This window comes from Loxodonta africana, chromosome X (assembly GCF_030014295.1).
Source record: "Loxodonta africana isolate mLoxAfr1 chromosome X, mLoxAfr1.hap2, whole genome shotgun sequence".
NCBI lineage: Eukaryota > Metazoa > Chordata > Mammalia > Proboscidea > Elephantidae > Loxodonta > Loxodonta africana.
The window spans coordinates 9,361,137-9,380,195 of NC_087369.1; the positions used below are offsets into that span (position 1 = coordinate 9,361,137).

Sequence of the window (19,059 nt, forward strand, 5' to 3'; positions counted from 1 at the left end):
GAAGTGGGATCCTACAGTGCTTGTCCTTTTGCGACTGACTTATCTCACTCAGCCTAACGTGTTCAGGGCTCACCCATGTACCAGGACTTCATTTCTCTTCATGGCTGGGTTAAAAAAAAAAAAAAAAGTGGTAGAAAGTGCTCCGCCACCTCACCGCTCTGTCCCCTACACCTAGCAAAGGACTTAGCATGCAGGTGGTGCTCCATAGACGTTGGCGGAAGGAATGATCAATAAGCAAGGCGGTTTTGTTTGCTCAATCCTGTGGATGCCCCATAGTAACAGGACGAAGGCTTTGTCAATCACGCTGCCCATCTATTATCCTGAGATCTGGAGACGGAGGAAGCTCTCTTTACTCTCATCCTCCTGTTCTTCCCCATCACACTTTAGAAAGAAACGTCCCTTTCTGAAGTAAACTTCTTCCTCCTCTCCCACTTTCATGGCCCCGGAGAGTCTGCTATCCTTCTAACAGCCACACCCAACTTGGGAGAGTGTGCAAGTCTGTGGTCCCATCTACATGACGACTCCTTGTCTCCTCTGAGATCGTGTCATAAGAAATAAAACTTAAAAAGAGGACAAATTTGAATCAGACTCGTAAGGATATGAGTTTGGACACTTCTTCACAACCTGTGAAGGTTATCAGTTTCAGCTGGAATCTGGTGCAGGTGAATCTTTTAATAACTATTTGGGATGGAGCTTGCAGATGTCCGCAGAGCAGATGGTTCTGATTCCGTGGGTAATTACCGAATGCCCCAACAACCGATGTTTTACAGCTTTCATTGGGAAATGAACACAGAATCAATGCAATTCATCTCACTGACAATGACTATTGCTAACTCACTGCAAACCATGGCTGGTAGCTTTGCAGGTGATAATCCAGTTAATTTTACCCGTGAGTCTGTGCAATAGAAGATGAGCTTTTCATTTAGGTTGCAACATGTTATTCATAAAACATATAGTTCTGGAAAGGGTGATCAGTTCAATGAATTGCTGTGATGTCTTTGCTTGGCATAGAATTGTTGAATGTCATCTGACATGAGAATGAAGTGATTGTATTCAGGGCAGATACAGCCTCTGCTTCTTCTGACGCTTGTTCCTGTTTTTATCACTGTAACAGATTCAGGATCGTTTATTTCCAATAAGAAAAATGTCATGCACAAATGTTAACGGATCTTGTCGTCAGCTTGTGATTTGATGATCCTTTGGTTGTTGGTTTTTACTTGCCTTCAAATCAGGCTCTCTTCCATTGTTATCCTCATCTGCTTCGTGGGGGAAGAAAAGAACTGTGGGGTTCAGGTTTCGTTTCTCAAGATGGACACAACTTTAACCCTTCAGCAAGATTAGACAGGCCCATAAAGCAAACAATAATTCATGTAGCTCGACCATGTATACGAGACTAAATGGGCACACCAGCCTAGGGGCAAGAACGAGAAGGCAGGAGGGGACAGCAAAGCTGGATGAATGGAAATGAAGAACCCAAGGTCAGGAAGGGGAGAGTGTTGACACGTCGCGGGGTTGGCAACCAATGTCACAAAACAATACATGTATTAATTGTTTAACAAGAAACTAATGTGCTCTCTAAGCCTTCATCTAAGGCACAATTAAAAACAAAGATGGCCACAACTTTTAACATCTGGAGGAGGATATTGTTCAAGCTGAGTAAACAGTCTGAATAATAGAGGCGCAGGTGAGTGGAACAGGTTTAGGGAACGTGAGCAGGGTTTCCAGCTGGGTGTGTGGCTGGTGTGGAAAGGGTGAAAGAGTGATCCATCCCGCAGTGGATAATGGATACACCAGTGTGGTCCGTCCCCACAATGGGATATTACTCAGCCATAAAGAGGAAGTGAGTTCTGATCCATGTCACAACCTGGAGCAACCTTGAAAATGCTGTCCTGAGTGAAGTCTGATAGAGGAGGACAATGACCCCACTGAATGACCCCACTGACATGAAATATGAATACGGTAAACCAATGCATAGAGCCTGGGCAGGGACAACAGGGAGTTACTGCTGAAGGGGACTGAATTTTCTGGGGGGATGAGAAAGTTTTAGAAATAGCGGTGATGGTTGTACGACATGGTGAAAATAATTAAGGTCACTAAATTGTACACTTAAAAACGATTAAAATGTCAAATTTTTATGTTGTGAATATTTTACCACAATTTTTAAAAACTAGCTGTCTCTTCTTCCCCCCTAAAAAATTCTACTGGGCAGTACTCTTTCCTGTAATTAATGAACAACATGGTCTCTTTCCGTTTTTATGACAATGTTCTGCTACTGAAAACATCAACTGGTAATTTTAATACTTTTTCACAAAACAATGGAATATGTCATGTGCAATATAACATTTACCAGGTACATCATGTAAAAATAATAACATAATACAAAATAATAAAAGCATTCTCTAAATCCCAGTTTGTATTCCATTTCACACAGTAAAAATAAGAGAGTTCTTCAATTGTTCTTGGACTTGTGAAAAACAAAAAACAGAGGCCAACTTATGACATAAGTGGTGACATATTTATGACATAAAGGGAAGACTCATTGATGTCGCTATGTAATAGACAGATGGAGATCTGGTGGCGCAATGGTTAAGGGCTCAACTGCTAATCGGAAGTTGAGCACTTCAAAGCCACCTAGCGGCTCTGCTGAAGATAAGCCTGGTGATCTGTTCCCATAAAGATCACAGCCAAGAAAACTCAATGGAGCAGTTCTACTCTCTTGCATGGGGTCGCTATGAGTTGGAATTGACTCAACGGCACCCAACAACAAAAAACAACATCAGTAGGACGAGCAGTAGTGGGTCTGAGGCAGCTCACAGGATGCAGTGAGGTGGTATGCCAACCACAGAGCATCTGTACCCTATGTTCCTAGAGTAAGCGTGAGTATTGTCTGGGTCCAGTCCTTACTCATGCAAGACTTCCTTCTCTGGCAGAAAGTCTCATCATTTCTATGCTTGGAAAAACGTTTCTTAAATTAATATCTTTCAATCTGTTATTTCACTTTGTGGTGACAGGTTAAATGGATTAGCCCTTCAGATACTATACTGGTAGTTAAGTGAATTCGTTGCTAGAAAGGGAAATGTGATTATGGCAGAGCCTGTTATCCAAATGGTGGCTCACGGCGCTCGAAATCAAAGTCAAGTCAATGGGGAAGAAAACTCTGAACGTGGCAAAGGCATCTTCCTACTCCTAAATCCAGCTTTGGCAACGTGGTTTTGGAAAGACAGCAGCCTATCACTTGAAATTAACCTCGTTGACTTTATATAATCGTATTGTTTTTTTTTATAATTTGGTATGTACTTAATTTGTGTGTTTACTTCGAATTTAGAGTTAAAACCTGAATAAAACAGACCTGTTGCCATCGTGTTGATTCTGACTCATGGTGACCGTATAGGACAGAGTAGAGCTGTCCTATAGGGTTTCCAAGGAGCAGCTGGTGGATCTGAACTCCTGATCTTTCGGTTAGCAGCTGAGCTCTTAACCACTGCACCACCAGGGATCCAAATTCATAGTTACATGAAATTAAAAAGTACATAGCAGACATATAAGATAAATACCTCGTCACATATTTACACATATTTAAGTGTATGATACAGTTAAAAGATAATTTTCAGAAAAAAGGTAAAAGCATGGCTCTCATACAGATGTAAAAATGAACGAACACATGTTAAAGAATTTTGTTTCACTGCTTAATCTATGAGGGAACCAGGCAGATGTTATAACCAGTTCAAAGGACAAGTCAAAAAAGCACAAATTAATATGCAGCAAAGGAACTGAACTGCAAATGGAGACACAACTGTTTTCCCACAGGGAGAGGGAAGTCAGTTGAAACTCGTGGGGAAAGATGAGCTTGCCTATCCAACAGTTGTGGTTTGTTGACTGTGAGTCAGCTTACGTACGACAACCTTACGTTCAACAGAACAAACGTTGCCCAATCCCTAGGTTACCTAAAGTTTACAAAGAGATGGAAAATAGCTCAAAGACAGGTCAACAATGACTTTCAAACAAAGATGAGAATGTAAGGGGGCAGGGAGACGAGATTAATGAAAACGGAACAACCAGGACAGAAATAATGACGATGCCATGCATTATGAAAAATGTAACCAACGTCACTGAACAACTTGTGTAGAAACTGTTGAATGGGAAATCTAAACTGCTGTCCAAATATTCACTGAAAACACAATAAAATATTACTAAAAGGAAAAAAAAAAACCTCAAAGACAATGAGTAGGGCTGGAATCAACAGTCTGGACAGGCATCCTGTGGACAGTTTCCATTGAAACACCACGTTCTTTTTCTACAGTACAAATTGTTTAATATTGAACTGGGGTTCAAGGAGACACCTTTTTAACTTTAAAAGGCATTCATACAGTTCTCAGTTTCAGTTTGAGGTGATGAAAATCTTACGGAAATGGATAGTGGCAATGCCTATACCTAATAGTGAATCAATGTAATTAACGTCACGGGATTATACACTTAGAAATGGTTAAAATGGCAAATTTTTTGTTATATATATTTTACTGCAATAAAATAAAAGTAAAGAGCGGTCCACATATTACTCAACTGTAAAAAAAAAAAACAAAAACCAGTGGCCAGCACCTAATAAAGACTCTGCTCAGATCTGAGTATTTCCCAGACACATCCCACCATGCACCCATCTGTTAGTTTGCTGTACTGTGGTGGCTCGCATGTTACCGTGATGCTGGAAGCTATGCTTCTGGTATTTCAAATGCCAACAAGGCCACCCATGGTGGATAGGTTTCAACAGAGCTTCCAGGCTAAGACAGACAAGCAAGTGAGGTCTGGCAATCTACTTCTAAAAATTGTTGTTGTTGTTAGGTGCCATCGAGTCGGTTCCGACTCATAGCGACCCTATGCATAACAGAACGAAACACCACCAGTCCTGAGCCATCCTCACAATTGTTGTTATGCTTGAGCCTACTGTTGCAGCCACTGTGTCAATCCACCTTGTTGAGGGTCTTCCTCTTTTCCGCTGACCCTGTACTCTGCCAAGCATGATGTCCTTCTCCAGGGACTGATCCCCTCCTGACAACATGTCCAAAGTATGTAAGATGCAGCAGTCTCGCCATCCTTGCTTCTAGGGAGCATTCTGGTTGTACTTCTTCCAAGACAGATTTGTTGGTTCTTTTGGCAGTCCATGGTATATTCAATATTCTCCTCCAGCACCACAGTTCAAAGGTGTCAATTCTTCTTCACTCTTTCTTACTCATTGTCCAGCTTTCACATGCATATGATGTGATTCAAAATACCATGGCTTGGGTCAGGCGCACCGTAGTCTTCAGGGTGACATCTTTGCTCTTCAACACTCTAAAGAGGTCCTTTGCAGCACAGATTTACCCAATGCAATGTGTCTTTTGATTTCTTGACTGCTGCTTCCATGGCTGTTGATTGCAGATCCAAGTAAAATGAAATCCTTGACAACTTCAATCTTTTCTCCGTTTATCATGATGTTGCTCATTGGTCCAGTCGTGAGGATTTTTGTTTTTTTTCATGGTGAGGTGCAACCCATACTGAAGGCTGTGGTCTTTGATCTTTGACAGTAAGTGCTTCAAGTCCTCTTCACTTTCAGCAAGAAAGTGAAGGACCCGGTAGTCTACTGAAAAGCATTAGCCGGTGAAAACCTTATGAATAGCTTTCTAAAAGTTCGTCAGTGAAAACCCTCTGGATCACAAGAGAACGTTATCCTATATACTGCTAGAATATGAGCTTCCTAAATTGGAAGGCACTCAAAATAGATGGTGAATCCAACAATGGATTCCAATACATCCACAATCACAAAGATGGCTCGGCTGCTAACCGAAAGCTTGTCAGATTGAACCCGCTCAGTGGCTCCGTGGGAAAATGACCTGGCAATCTGCTCTTGTAAAGATTACAGCCTCAAAAACCCTGTGGGGCACTTCTGCTGAGTGACACGGGGTCACCATGAGTCAGAATCACATTGATGTCACCCAACAACATCTGGTTAAGGAAATTATCAGAGACAGCGTATCAACACAAGCGTTTCAAAATCTGTGCTCAGATTAAGATAATTTCTCCTTGGTTTATTCATCTGCTGATGACTCAAAGTCATGTTTTAAAAAATATTGTTTTAATGAATTCCCTATCAGTCCCATTTGGAGTACGTTAGCGATAATGATATGCAGAAGTCAATATTCTCTATTGCCCCAGCAAACTGGATTTCTTCACCCTCCTGCCAGTTAAAAATTGCCATTGGGGAGAATCTGACGTTCAAGGGGAACTAAATGACGTTTACTGTGGTGACTGATTATCAGCATTGGAAGCCTGCATTTGTCTACTACAGTAGAGGAAACAATTTAATTAGTCCGTTATTGTAAATGTTCTGATTTCAGTGCATTACCTTGTGGCCTGTGGCTGATAGAGAAAAAAATGTACACTGACTCGTTTTGACCGCGGAATGAATTGGACCTTCCGAGACAGGAAAATTAATTATAAATGCTCTCTGTTTACGATTGCTAGATTTTTTTTTATGATAAATGATGTAATTATTAGATGTTAAGTATACAAATAGTCATGCATTGACATTCCAGCTTATTAATGCCGACATTCACCACTGTGCAGAACATATTCATCGCATTTCATTACTCAGTGATGGGGAAGGAAAAAAACACCACCACCATTGTTCTCCGCGTTCTCCCGTGATTCTCAGGCGGTAAATTTCTCATGACAGCCTCATGTTTCATTCGGAGCCCAGACCAAAATAAACCAGAGGGCCCACTGCAAAGTAGGCCAAGGGGACAGACGCAGAGACAGACTTTCATAAAACTCGGACTTCCGCCAAGTTTGTCTCCAGCTCCCTCCCATCTGTCTGGTTATCTCTGTCTCCTCTATGCATTCCTGGGGGTGGGTTGCTGGATGCCTGCCCAGTGCCTTGATGCTGACTTTGAGGGTCCCAGGAACTTCTCCCAAGAAATGCCCTCTCTTGTAGACTAAAAGGAGCCCTGTGGTAGAGCCCTGTTAAGCACTCGTCTGCTAACTAAAAGGTCAGCAGTTTGAAACCACCAGTGGCTTTGCAGGAGAACGACCTGGTGACCTGCTCCCAGGAAGATTATAGCTTAGAAAATCCTATGGGGCGGTTCTAGTCTGTCACATGGCATTGCCATGAGTCAGAATCTACTCGAAGGCACCCAATAACAACAACTTGTAGACCAGTACCCCCGTTCCTTTGCAACGTGAAGATAATGGCATAACATCAAAAGAATTCAGGGGCCCTCTCCCCCTTCTGCTGACCCCTGATAAGTTCACACAATCTTGCTCCAGGCTGCCCCTTTGCAGGTACGCAAGACAAAACCTATCTCCTTCCCCGTTAGAGACCTGGCTCTTTTTTTTCTTGTTACAGAGCAATACAAAACAAATATACCACCTTACAAAAGCATTCCTCAGTTGTTGTTGTTGTTAGACGCTGTTGAGTCGGCCCCCAACTCATGGCGACTCCATGCACAATGGCATGAAACACTGCCCAGTCGTGTGCCATCTCCATGATGGGTTGTGACCCACAGGGTTTTCGTTGGCTGGTTTTCAGAAGTAGATCACTAGGCCTTTCTTCCTAGTCTTAGACTGGAAGCTCTGCTGAAATCTGTTCTGCATCATAGCCACACACAAGCCCCCAATGACAGACAGGTGCATTGGCCACCAGGAATCAAATCCAGGTCTCCCACACGGAAGGCGAGAATTCTACCACTGAATCCCCACTGCTCCCAGTTCTTCACTTAGCCACGGGCATAATTTACTTAAATGTATTTATTCCAGTCTCCTCTGAGTCAGTTTCCCTACATATTCAGTCTGCAGATCAATCATTGTGCATCCAAGACACAGGAAAATACAATGACAAACTGTCTCCCCCGCTTCACTGAACACTATTTCATCACCCCCCAGCACTGGGTCTACACTGCCTTGGTGTCACTTTTTAGTTTGAATATTGCTTTCAAAATCAGTTTGCTCTTAGAATTCTTGCCAAACCTGTTAAATGATTCCTGGAACTACACCATCTGTTGTATTATTTGCAGTAAGAAAAAAAAAATTGTGAAAACATGCAATACAGTCCTGATGCAGAGGGATGAAGCCACAATGTCCTTTGTATCTTCACCCTTCTTGTTGTTGTTGTGTGCTCTCTGGTCAATTCTGAGTCACGGCGACCATACAGCAACCCTATAGGATAGAGTAAAACTGCCCCATAGGGTTTCCAAGGCTGTAATCTTTACGGAAGCAGATTGCCACATCTTTCTCCAGCTGAGCGGCTGGTGGGTTCGAACTGCCGACCTTGCAGTTAGCAGCTGAGCGCTTAACCACTGTGCCCGCAGAACTCCTTCCTTGGCCTTCCTATAAGGCATAATCCCTTTTACAGCTTTGTCTCCTGAAGAGAAGCACTGCACTCACTCTGAAAACAGCCAAAGGAAAGAAAGGCCTTCCTCTATTGAAGTTTTCCCAAAGGCAACTCGAACAGGCGGCATTACTCTGCAGACCATCTTCTGACTGGCATAATTGGCTAGAAAACGTATATTAAAGCTGGCTTATCTAGAAGGCAATTACTCTTTCAATCACTTGTAAGAACTTAGTTGAGGGGGTAGGAATCTGGAAATTTACGTGTGAATGGGCTGGCCTTATTAGCATTTCATAGACAGCCTCTACTCCTGCAAGACCAGTGAGCAGAACTTTCCAGCTGAAGTGGAAATTCCAGCCACCTCCTTCACAGTCTGAGCCAATGAAAAACAAATTTGCACTGTAAACTTTCACCTAAAGCACAATAACAAAAAACAAAAACAAAAGTTTTTGTTTTGGGGGCCATGTCCTGATTGCTGTCTTTTATAAAGTTTTATTGGTACACAGCCACATTCGTTCATCTGCCTATGGCTGCTTCTGTGCTACAGTGACAGAGGTGAGTAGTTGCTACAGATGTTATGGCTTGCAAGGCCTAAAATATTTACTATCTGGCCCTTTACAGAAAAGCTCTGCTGACCCCTGGTGTAGATCTGCGCATACAGGGCAGCGAAGCCTAAGGAACTCCCTTCTTTCTTTCTGCTGACAAATACCCAAACTGGATCAATCTCTTATCCTGCAAAAATGAAAGGAAACAAGGAGGCAGGGAGGGAGGGAGGGAGGAGGGGCGGAGGGAAGGGGGAAAGCAGAAAGGAAAAAATTAACATAGAGCCTTTAAAAATTCAAGAAAGAGAACTTCTAGCTGCACAAATATTTACTATAGGAACTAGGAAAAAAGCTAAGAGGTTACATCTGCTTTCTAAGGAGCAAAAAGGTGAAAATGAAAGACATAACAAGAATAAATGCAAATAGCAGCAAAGATGAAAACTAGGCTCAGTGGCATGAGGCCACATTGCTTTCATGGGAACACAAATTGCCAAAGCAGAATTAAACTTACAATATATGGCAAAAGGGCAACACTGACAAAGGGAAAAACCTAGACTGATGAAATAGAAAGCAAATAAGATACTCTAAGAATTCAGAGAAAAAAATAGTAAAGAAATAAAAAGTATGAGAGAGATAGAAAGGAAGGGAAGAGAGACTCAGTGTAAAGAAATGGATTTTCTCCAGGAAGCCTCAGAATAACTGAAGGAGCAATTAAGGTAACTTTTACTGAGCAGCTGGTAAGCACTTTACATTCACTATCACTTTTAATCCTTCTGACAACCCTTTAAGATGCAAACTAACTTATCTTTGTTTTTCAAATGAAAAATTAAAGAACTATAGGGAGTATGTAAATTACCTATCTTTTGCTAGTAAATGGACAAAGAAGAACTCAAATCCCAGGCTAACTATACCTAACAGGCATTATTTTGTTTCCCAACGAGCCCTGGTGGCACAGTGGTTAAGCACTCAGATGCTAACCAAAAGCTTGGCGGTTCAAACCCACCAGCTGCTCCACGGGAGAAAGATGTGGCAGTCTGCCTCCATAAAGATTACAACCTTCGAAACCCTATGTGGCAGTCTGCTTCCATAAAGATTACAACCTTCGAAACCCTATGGGGCTGTCTTACTCTGTCCTATAGGGTCGCGCTGTGAGTAGGAATCAACTTGAGGCCAATGGTGTTTTTTTTTTTTCCCCCTGTATCCCACAACGAACCCTGGTGATGCAATTATTAAGTGATTGGCTGCTAACCAAAAAGTTGGTGGTTCGAACCCACCAGCAGCTCCGTGGGAGAAAGGCCTAGCGATCTGCTTCCATAAAGATTACAGCCAAGAAAACCACGTGGGGCAGCCGTATTCTGTCACATGGGGTTGCTAGGAGTTGAAATCAACTCCACAGCACCTAACAGACAACACCACTAACCTGAAGGCTGGCACTTTGAACCCATCCAGCAGCACTGTAGAAGAAAGTTCTGGATATTTACTTCGGTAATGATTACAGCCTAGAATCGCATGTGGCAGTTCTACTCTGTCACATGGGGTGACGATGAGTGGACACTGGCTTGACGGCACCTGACAACAACAGCTACCCTAAATCCCTAAGCAAAGACACAAACGATAAACGTTTTCCTGAAGGAAAAGAATCGGCCCAACTTTGTAGATCAAAAGGGTTCACTCTTACCTGTATTCCAACAAAGTAATGAAGGGCACTTCCCACGCACACACATTTTGTCACCTTTTTGAGAAACGAGGGAAGAACCTATAAATTTGGGGACGATTACAGGCACCCTAGGAATCAATAATGTGACCTGGGAAAGCAACTGGTACAACCCTAATGAGAGTGCATTGCCCAGTGGAAGGAAAAGCAATGGTGCTCTGCACGCATCAAGACACGTGTAGAATATCCTCTAGTTCTGGGAGCCACTTTTAAGGACTTTGACGAAATGAGCCCTGAACAGAGGCAACCACCTGAGCAGAACCAGTGAAGTGTTTAGAGAAAGTCTGTAGACAGATGCTTACGCACACCTAGAGGAGGAAAAACCACAGGGGGCTGGGGTGGGGGAGCAAGCAGGCGATGAGCAGGTGAGTGTTAAGGGCCTTCCATCACAGAAATTCTGTGAAATGAATGCTCCCAAAGTCTGACCTGGGCTCTGCATTTAAATGAGTCCCTGGGTGGTGCAAACAGTTCACGTGCTCAGCTATGAACTGAGAGGTTGGAGGTGCAAGCCCACCCGGAGGCGCCTCAAGAGAAAGGCCTGGTGAAGGGTCAACTCAACAACTGGTTTTATAATTCCATCCTCCTACGAGCCCCGGTGGCACAGCGGTTAAGAGCTCAACTACTAAGCAAAGGTCGGCAGTCGGAGTCCACCAGGCGCTCCCTGGGAACCCTGTGGGGCAGTCCTACTCTGTCCTATAGGGCTGCTGTGAGTCGGGAGTGACTCAACGGCAAGGTCGGCAGTCGGAGTCCACCAGGCGCTCCCTGGGAACCCTATGGGGCAGTCCTACTCTGTCCTATAGGGCTGCTGTGAGTCGGGAGTGACTCAACGGCAAGGTCGGCAGTCTGAATCCACCAGGCGCTCCCTGGGAACCCTGTGGGGCAGTCCTACTCTGTCCTATAGGGCTGCTGTGAGTCAGGAGTGACTCAATGGCAAGGTCGGCAGTCGGAGTCCACCAGGCGCTCCCTGGAAACCCTATGGGGCAGTCCTACTCTGTCCTGTAGGGCTGCTGTGAGTCGGGAGTGACTCAACGGCAACAGGTTTTTTGTTTTTTTTGGTATGTCGTTGGCAAAAATATTGAACCGATTTTCTGGGCAGCGAGTGTAAGGTTTTGCTTAAAATATGAGAGGAAGTACCATTTCATTTTTTTTTTTAATCACAAGCCTATGGCTTATAGAATAATGTGCCCTATTTCAGTCATTATCATCATGTGGGAATTATTATTTTACAACCCTGGCAGAAAAGAATGATCCTAGTCTAAAGATTACTCTCCAAAGCCACCCTGAATTACCCCTTGAAGGGTCTTCGGATGCTTCCAAGAGCGGAGTAAAAGCTCGGCCCTATAGAAACGGGCTCCTGAGAGCACAAGCGTAGCCAAAAGAAACAAACAAATACGAGCCTGCAGTTTCGGGCTCTGAACCACTCTTGAATTAGTAATGCAGCCTAATCAAATGGAATAAGTTATAAGTTTTGTTGAGAAGATGCTGCAATAATAACTATACCCAATGCCAATTATCATTCATTATTAACACTCCCCATCAAATTAAAAAGAAGAGAGATGTGTGTTCTCTCTCCGGCTGCCGTTTCTCTCTCATCTTATTACAACACCCAGTTGCTTCGTAACGGATTAATGATTTAATAGAATTTGAAAACAGAATTGCAACCTAAATACCAGACACTAAAGTCGATAGGGGGTGGCATTTTGTTATAGTCTCGGGTTCTACATCAAGTTTTGATAAGTGGTAAATATTTCATACTTTTTCTAAGATCTACTTTCAAGATCCAAGTAATTTTATGTCATCATCTAATTAACTTATTCTAAATTTGAAAAAGAGAGTCAACTCAGCATGGCCGTCAATTTCAAAACTTTTGCTTTTTCCAATCTTTCAATATGATCTTTTAAAATGCCTGGAAGGGGTGACTGCTTCTCTAAAGTGAACATTTCCCCTGGGAAGGCGGGAGGCCTAACTGCACACGTTTAGGTATCACGTAGTTTACAAAGAGCTTTCATACTCTCACTTAAACCTCACAAAATGCTACAAGGTCTAATTCCCTTATTATATACGAGAAAACTGAGGTTTAGACATTTAGTGAGTTTTCCAAAGTCTAACAGTTCTCAAATGGCAGAGCCTGGCCCCAAAACACTATCCAGCTTCACCTCACCCTGCGGACGCTGTTGGTGGAGAAGAGGATTTGAAAATCAGCCCCAACCCAAATGATTTCTGATTTTCCTTCTCAAAGACAAACACGGAGACTGAAACAAACCATAGCTGATGATAAAACTAAAAACGTGCTTTTGGCAAGTTTTCTGTGGCCTTCACCTGAAAATCTTTATGTTCCCTACGGTGCTGACATGAGAGGACAAGCAGATCACACACTGTGAGTACAGGACCTGTGCCCAAAATGGCTGTGCGCCTTCTCAGGAGCTGGCACGATGCCTTCTGTGTGACAACCACTTGCCAATGAGTTGACTTCAACTCATGGTGACCCCATGTGTGTCAGAGGAGAACTGTGCACCACAGGGTTTTCACGACTGATTTCTTAGACGTAGATCACCAGGCCTCTCTTCTGAGGTGCGCCTGGGTGGACTTGAACCTCCCACCGTTGGAGAAGCTAAGCACATTAACCATTGTAGCACCCAGGGACTCCTGTGTGAGACGGCCGTGTTAGAACATCTGTGGGCTGAACTGGAAGAAGAACCTCTATTTGCAGGACTATTAATGATTGCTGGGTGACCTTCCATGGACTCAGATGTGCAGAGCTTAAAAAAAAAAAAAAAAGTTTATTCAACCCATTTAGCTTAACAAGTAAGTGATCGATGGAATTAAAAAGAATCAAGCTGATTGACTATTTTTACTAATTTACCCAACTGACTTCTCATTTCAATTAAGCAACCGGTCAGCTCAATCCAGCCATGTGGTACCCTGAGGGACACAGACCTGAGTCCCTGGTAAGGACAAGGGCTGGGTCCATCAACTCCTCCTGGCTTCAGTGCCCAGGCCTGCGAGGGGAAAAGAGCAATCGGCCTGCTTTTGGACATTTTTATATGGAAATAATAAAGTGTGAACAACTTGTCCACTCCTAACCCTAAAAACTGTCATTGGGAAGTCAGAAAAATCCAGCAACGCAAGTTCTCGCTTCACCAGATTCAAGGCTCATACATCATAGAGTTATGGAGAAAGTCCACCCAATCAATGGAATTCAGAGTGAAGAATGAAGCCACTGAGTGGCATAATTGCTGTAATTAGTCCAATGTTATAATTACAGTAAACACATGATAAGTTACCAGGGAAGCCTGTAATTGCAGAGCGTAATGGTGTTATTATGATCTCTGATGATATAATATGATTGGGATATACAACCAAGTCCCCATAACAATATGAAGGCATTTTTCATTTGTGAATTTCTTTCAGTTCCTGGTTTGGCTTTCTTAAGTCTTCTAGCTTTACACCTGAGTCGAACAGGAAATGAGGGCATTCAGCCCATGAGATGAAAAGTGGGTATTATCCAACATGATGCCTTGGTGAAAAGGTAGGAAGAGATAAAAGGATTTGAAGCATGAAGTAGGTGATTAAAACTAAAAAACGGAGCAACCCTATAGGACAATATAGAACTGTCCCATCGGGTTTCCAAGGAGCAACTGGTGGATTTGAACTGCAGACCTTTGGTTAGCAGCCGTAACTCTTAGCCACTAAGCCACCAGAGCTTCTGAGGTAGGTCGTGAGGATAACTCTAAACCACTTAAATACTTGTACATATATGGATGCTATTTCACCTACATTCCATTGTGATGGAATTTATAATTTTACCATAAGCTTACTACTGAACTCCGAATGAAAATAAGCTTTCCTGAAAATAACACCGCCGGCGGCATCTTTGGTTTAAACGTTTCAAGGAGGAGACAATGTTTTTAAGGTATTTGCACACTGGATTTCTATGTGTGAAAATTTTCTGCCATATCACAGTAGACTGATAATCGTGAGTTGTCTCAAATTCTTTTTAGAAGTAGCGTCTGTATAATCAAAAGCTTTCTTGTTTCACAGAATCAAGGAATTGGCAGAGCTCTCTAAGTGGGGGTTCAGAGATCCACAGCTGAAGGGTCTGTGAAGTCCTTTTGTTCAGTTTGCTCTGAAGTGAGGGGAAGTGCATTCTCCTTGGGGAGGAACTCGGAGCTTTCATTAGGGCCTTCTGTACGGTCATGAAGCCAGGAAGGTCTACCCTGGAGATTTCTCCACCCATCTTCACTTGGGCTGGAATCATCCCTACAAATGCCCAACAGATCTTAACCTCACCACTGGGGTAAACTTTCTAGTCAAGAGGATCTAACAAATCTTTGAAAGAGCCTCCCTTGTTCCATTATTCGTAAGACACTCCATTTGACAGAAACGTGCTCCCACGTACTGGCCATAGCTCTTCCTTGCCCTTGTGTCGTACTCTCTCTTCTAGGCAAAAGTCCTCTAAATATTTGAAGCCAAATCGTAAGTTCCCCCACAGCTCATTCCTGCTCTAGAATACTATCTCCAGCCCTGGAGATGCCACCTTGCTCATACCCTGTGGATCACCTATCATCCATCAAGACTCTGTGTGCTTGTGGCTATTAGCTGCCTTCGTGAGGGCTCCGACTCATGGCAACTTTACGTATAACAGCACAAAACGTTGCACGATCCTGCACCATCTCTTCGTGATCGTTGGTATGTCTGAGTCCATTGTTGTGGCTGTTGCGTTAACCCACCTCGTGGAATGTTTCCCTTGTTTTCGCTGACCCTCTACTTTACCAAGCGTGTTGTCCTTCTCCAGGGAATGCTCCCTCCTGATAACATGTTCAAAGGACAAGAGATGAAGTCTCGCCATCCTTGCTTCTAAGGGAATTCTGGCTGTACTTCTCCCAAGACAGACTAGTTCATTCTTCTGATAGTCCATGGTATATTCAGTATTCTTTGCCAACGCCATAATTCAAAGGCATCAGTTCTTCTTCAGTCTGTCTTATTCACTGTCCAGCTTTCACACGCATATGAGACAACTGAAAACACCATGGCTTAGGTCAAGCATACCCTAGTCCTTAAAGTGACATCTTTGCTTTTTAACACTTTAAAGAGGTCTTTCGAAGCAGATTTGCCCAATGCAATGCGTCATTGGATTTCTTGACTGCTGTGTTGAATGTGGATTCAAGTAGGATGAAATCTAAACCAAAAATAAAAAACCAAACCCATTGCCATCAAGTTAATTCTGACTCATAGCAAACTTACAGGACAGAGTAGAACTGCCCCATAGGATTTTCAAGGAGCGGCTGGTGGATTCAAACTGTCGACCTTTTGGTTAGCTGCCAAACGCTTAACCACTGTGTCACCACAATTACCTAGACCGGGGTCGGCAAACATCTTTTGAAAACGGACAGACAGCAGATATGGTTGGCTTTGTGGGCCATAAGATTTCTGTCATGACTATTCAGCTCTGTCATTGTACCGCAAAAGCTGGCCTTATGTCAACGAGTGGGCTTGGCTATGTTCCCAAAAAACCTTACTTAGAAAAGCAGGTGTCAGGCTGCATCTCGTGCACGTGATTCGCTGCTCCATAATCTAGATGAGTCTGAAGCAGAAAAGGGCCCTGGGAAACTCTGAATGCCCTTATCTGCCAACTAAGTTTCTGCTAATCCATCTTAACTTTTTTTTTAAACAATGACACATGCTATCAATTTGTACTGAGGATGCAGTTAACAAAATGTCCTACATCGGCTGTGTCTGACAGAACTTTGCACGATAATGGACAAGTTGTCTCCATCTGCATTTTCCAATATGGTTGCCACTAGCTACGTGTGCCTATTGAGCACTTGAAATGTGGCTGGTGCATCTTAGAACCCATTGCCTTTGAGCCGATTCCAACTCATAGCAACCCTGGAGGACAGAGTAGAACTGCCCCATAGGGCTTCCAGGGCTGTAAATCTTGCCAGAAGGAGACTTCCACATCTTTCTCCCACGGAGCAGGTGATGGGTTCGAACTGCTGACCTTTTGGTTAGTAGTCAAATGCTTTAACCACCACACCACCAGGGCTCCTCTGGTGCATCTTAGGAACTGAATTATTTTATTTTATTTTATTTTATTTTATTTTAATTAATTGACCTAGCCACATGAGTAGCTACCGTATCGGAAAGCACAACCCCTAGACACCGGTTTCCCATGCATGCCCCTCTTCAGCTCCAGTCTACTCATTTACGACGCTGTATATTATACTCTGGAGTCCCTGGGTGGTACAGATGGTGAATGTTCGAATCCACCAGAGGCATCTTGGAAGAAAGGCCTGGGCATCTACTCCTGAAAAATCAGCCACTGCGAACCCTTTGGAGCACAGCTCTACCCTCACACACACGGGGCACCATGAGCCAGAGTCTACTCGAGGGCAAATGAGAGCTGGGATATTAGGTTTCATTAAATTTTCAAATAGTTTATTATCATTTCAGCAAATACAAAACTTGAAGCATTATGAAAGTTCAACAAATATTGACAACAATACGTAAACTGAATCATTACAGATAATGAAAAAGCATGACAGAATCTGCGAAACAATTATAATCAGTCTTGCCATTACTGATGAAGATTTTCCACGGAAGCAGGAGCCGTGATCACGTGCCGGGATCGGTTTTCAGGATTTTAAATTATTTTAATGAATGTCTCACTACTGATATTTATCAGAAGTTAATTCGAGCTTTTCCTATTTGACATTCCCTTGCCATGAATATTGATAGTATTTCTGCAGTATGAATTTCCAAATGATTTTTTTCAGGTACCTCGAGGGTTCAGATTTTCGCATGCACTGTTTATTACTTAATTTCATTTCAACTCTGCAGAAAGGGGAAAAGATCGTTTTGTCCTGGTTCTCGCTGTGAAAAAGATATGAACCAGGAAACTAATCAACAAAAGAATTAAGAACCCCAATGAGCTATAAAGTAAATGAGCTCATGAACTGAGAACATAATTGTTATTCAAAATACATTTCTTTTACTGCATTCATTCACTTATTTATTTAATAGAAATGGGCTCCTAACATTGGAAGTATAAGAGTGAACTGAAAAAAGTGGGTTCAGCCCTCACGAAGCTAGTATCTTGTACAGACGACAGATATTTATCAGGGATCCTCAAAAATAAAGAACCATTTATAAAATGTATTCCAGAAAATTCCATGGCACACCAAAGGCATATGGCCAAGGGGCCTGAGTCACCCAAGAAGAAGTGACATTTGAGTTGGCATCTAAAGAATGAGTACAGAGCCTCCCAGACAGAGCAGAAGCAAATACATATTAGTGTGAAGGAGCATGCTAGATCAGAAGATGGGGGGGAGGGGTGTAGGAGGAGGTGGAGAAGGTGGCCAGAACTGGACGTTAGAGTTAACACTAATAGGCAATAGGTTTTGCACAACAATAAATAACTCCAAAACAGGAAGCACTTCTCTGTGTTGTGGTGAAAAAAATATATATATATCCACCACAGGTCAGTCTTTCACACTGTGGTGTCTTGCCTGTTCCTGTCACACTGGAAGCTATGCCACCAAATACCAGCAGGGTCACCCATAGTGGACAGGTTTCAGCAGAGTTTCCACACTAAGAAAGACCAGAAAGAAAGTTCTGAAGTTCTACTTCTGAAAATCAATGAAAACCCTATGGATCACAACAGAACACTGTCCAATACGGTGTTGGAAGATGAGCCCCCTAGCTTGGAAGGCACTCAAAATACACAGTGGTGATTATCGGGCCAAGATGGCTGACTAGGCAGACGCTACCTTGGATCTCTTTTTGCAACAAAGACTCGGAAAAATGAATCAATCGATCACATACATGACAATCTACGAACCCTGACCACTAAACACAGATCTAAAGAGTTGACTGGAGTGACAGGTGAGCGAAAAGTTGCGTCCTGAACCAGCGACCGCTTCTGGAACCCACGACCCACCCCACAGCCTTGAGCCCCAGCGGTTCCCTGGTGCCAAGTGGCAGGGCTGATTGCGGCTTGCTGAGGTGGGGCAAGCACGGACACAGCCCTAACCCCTAGCTCCCTGGGGTAGCCTCCGTAGAGGCTCAGCCAGCACAAGCAGGCTGCACACTGACGGGGCTAACAAGAGAACGAACAACCACGGGGAAGCAGCGACTGTTTTCAGAGCCTGGAGCCAGCATCCCAGTCAGAAAACCTTGGTGCCGGGCTATGGACTGGGCACAGGGGAGCTGAGCACGGACGATATCCTCAGACGGCGCAAACACGGGAAGCAGCCCTAGCCCCCAGAAGTGACCTCGGGGGAAGCCCAGCCAGTGCACTGAGGCAGCGCAGTGACGCGGCTGACAGGAGAAGTCACCGGGAGGCAGCGACTGGTTTTGGAGCCGGGAGTGCGGCATCCCAGCCACGGAACCTTGGCGCTGGGCTTTGGACTGGGAGCGGAGGAACTAACCACGGCTTCTGAGACAGC

General features: G+C 43.6%; 1 protein-coding gene across 1 annotated transcript in view; it reads right to left on the reverse strand.

Annotated features, from left to right (window-relative positions):
• Nucleotides 1–19,059, reverse strand: part of ANOS1 (anosmin 1) — a 635,904-nt gene that overhangs the window by 254,671 nt on the left and 362,174 nt on the right. The gene's annotated exons all lie outside the window — the stretch shown is intronic.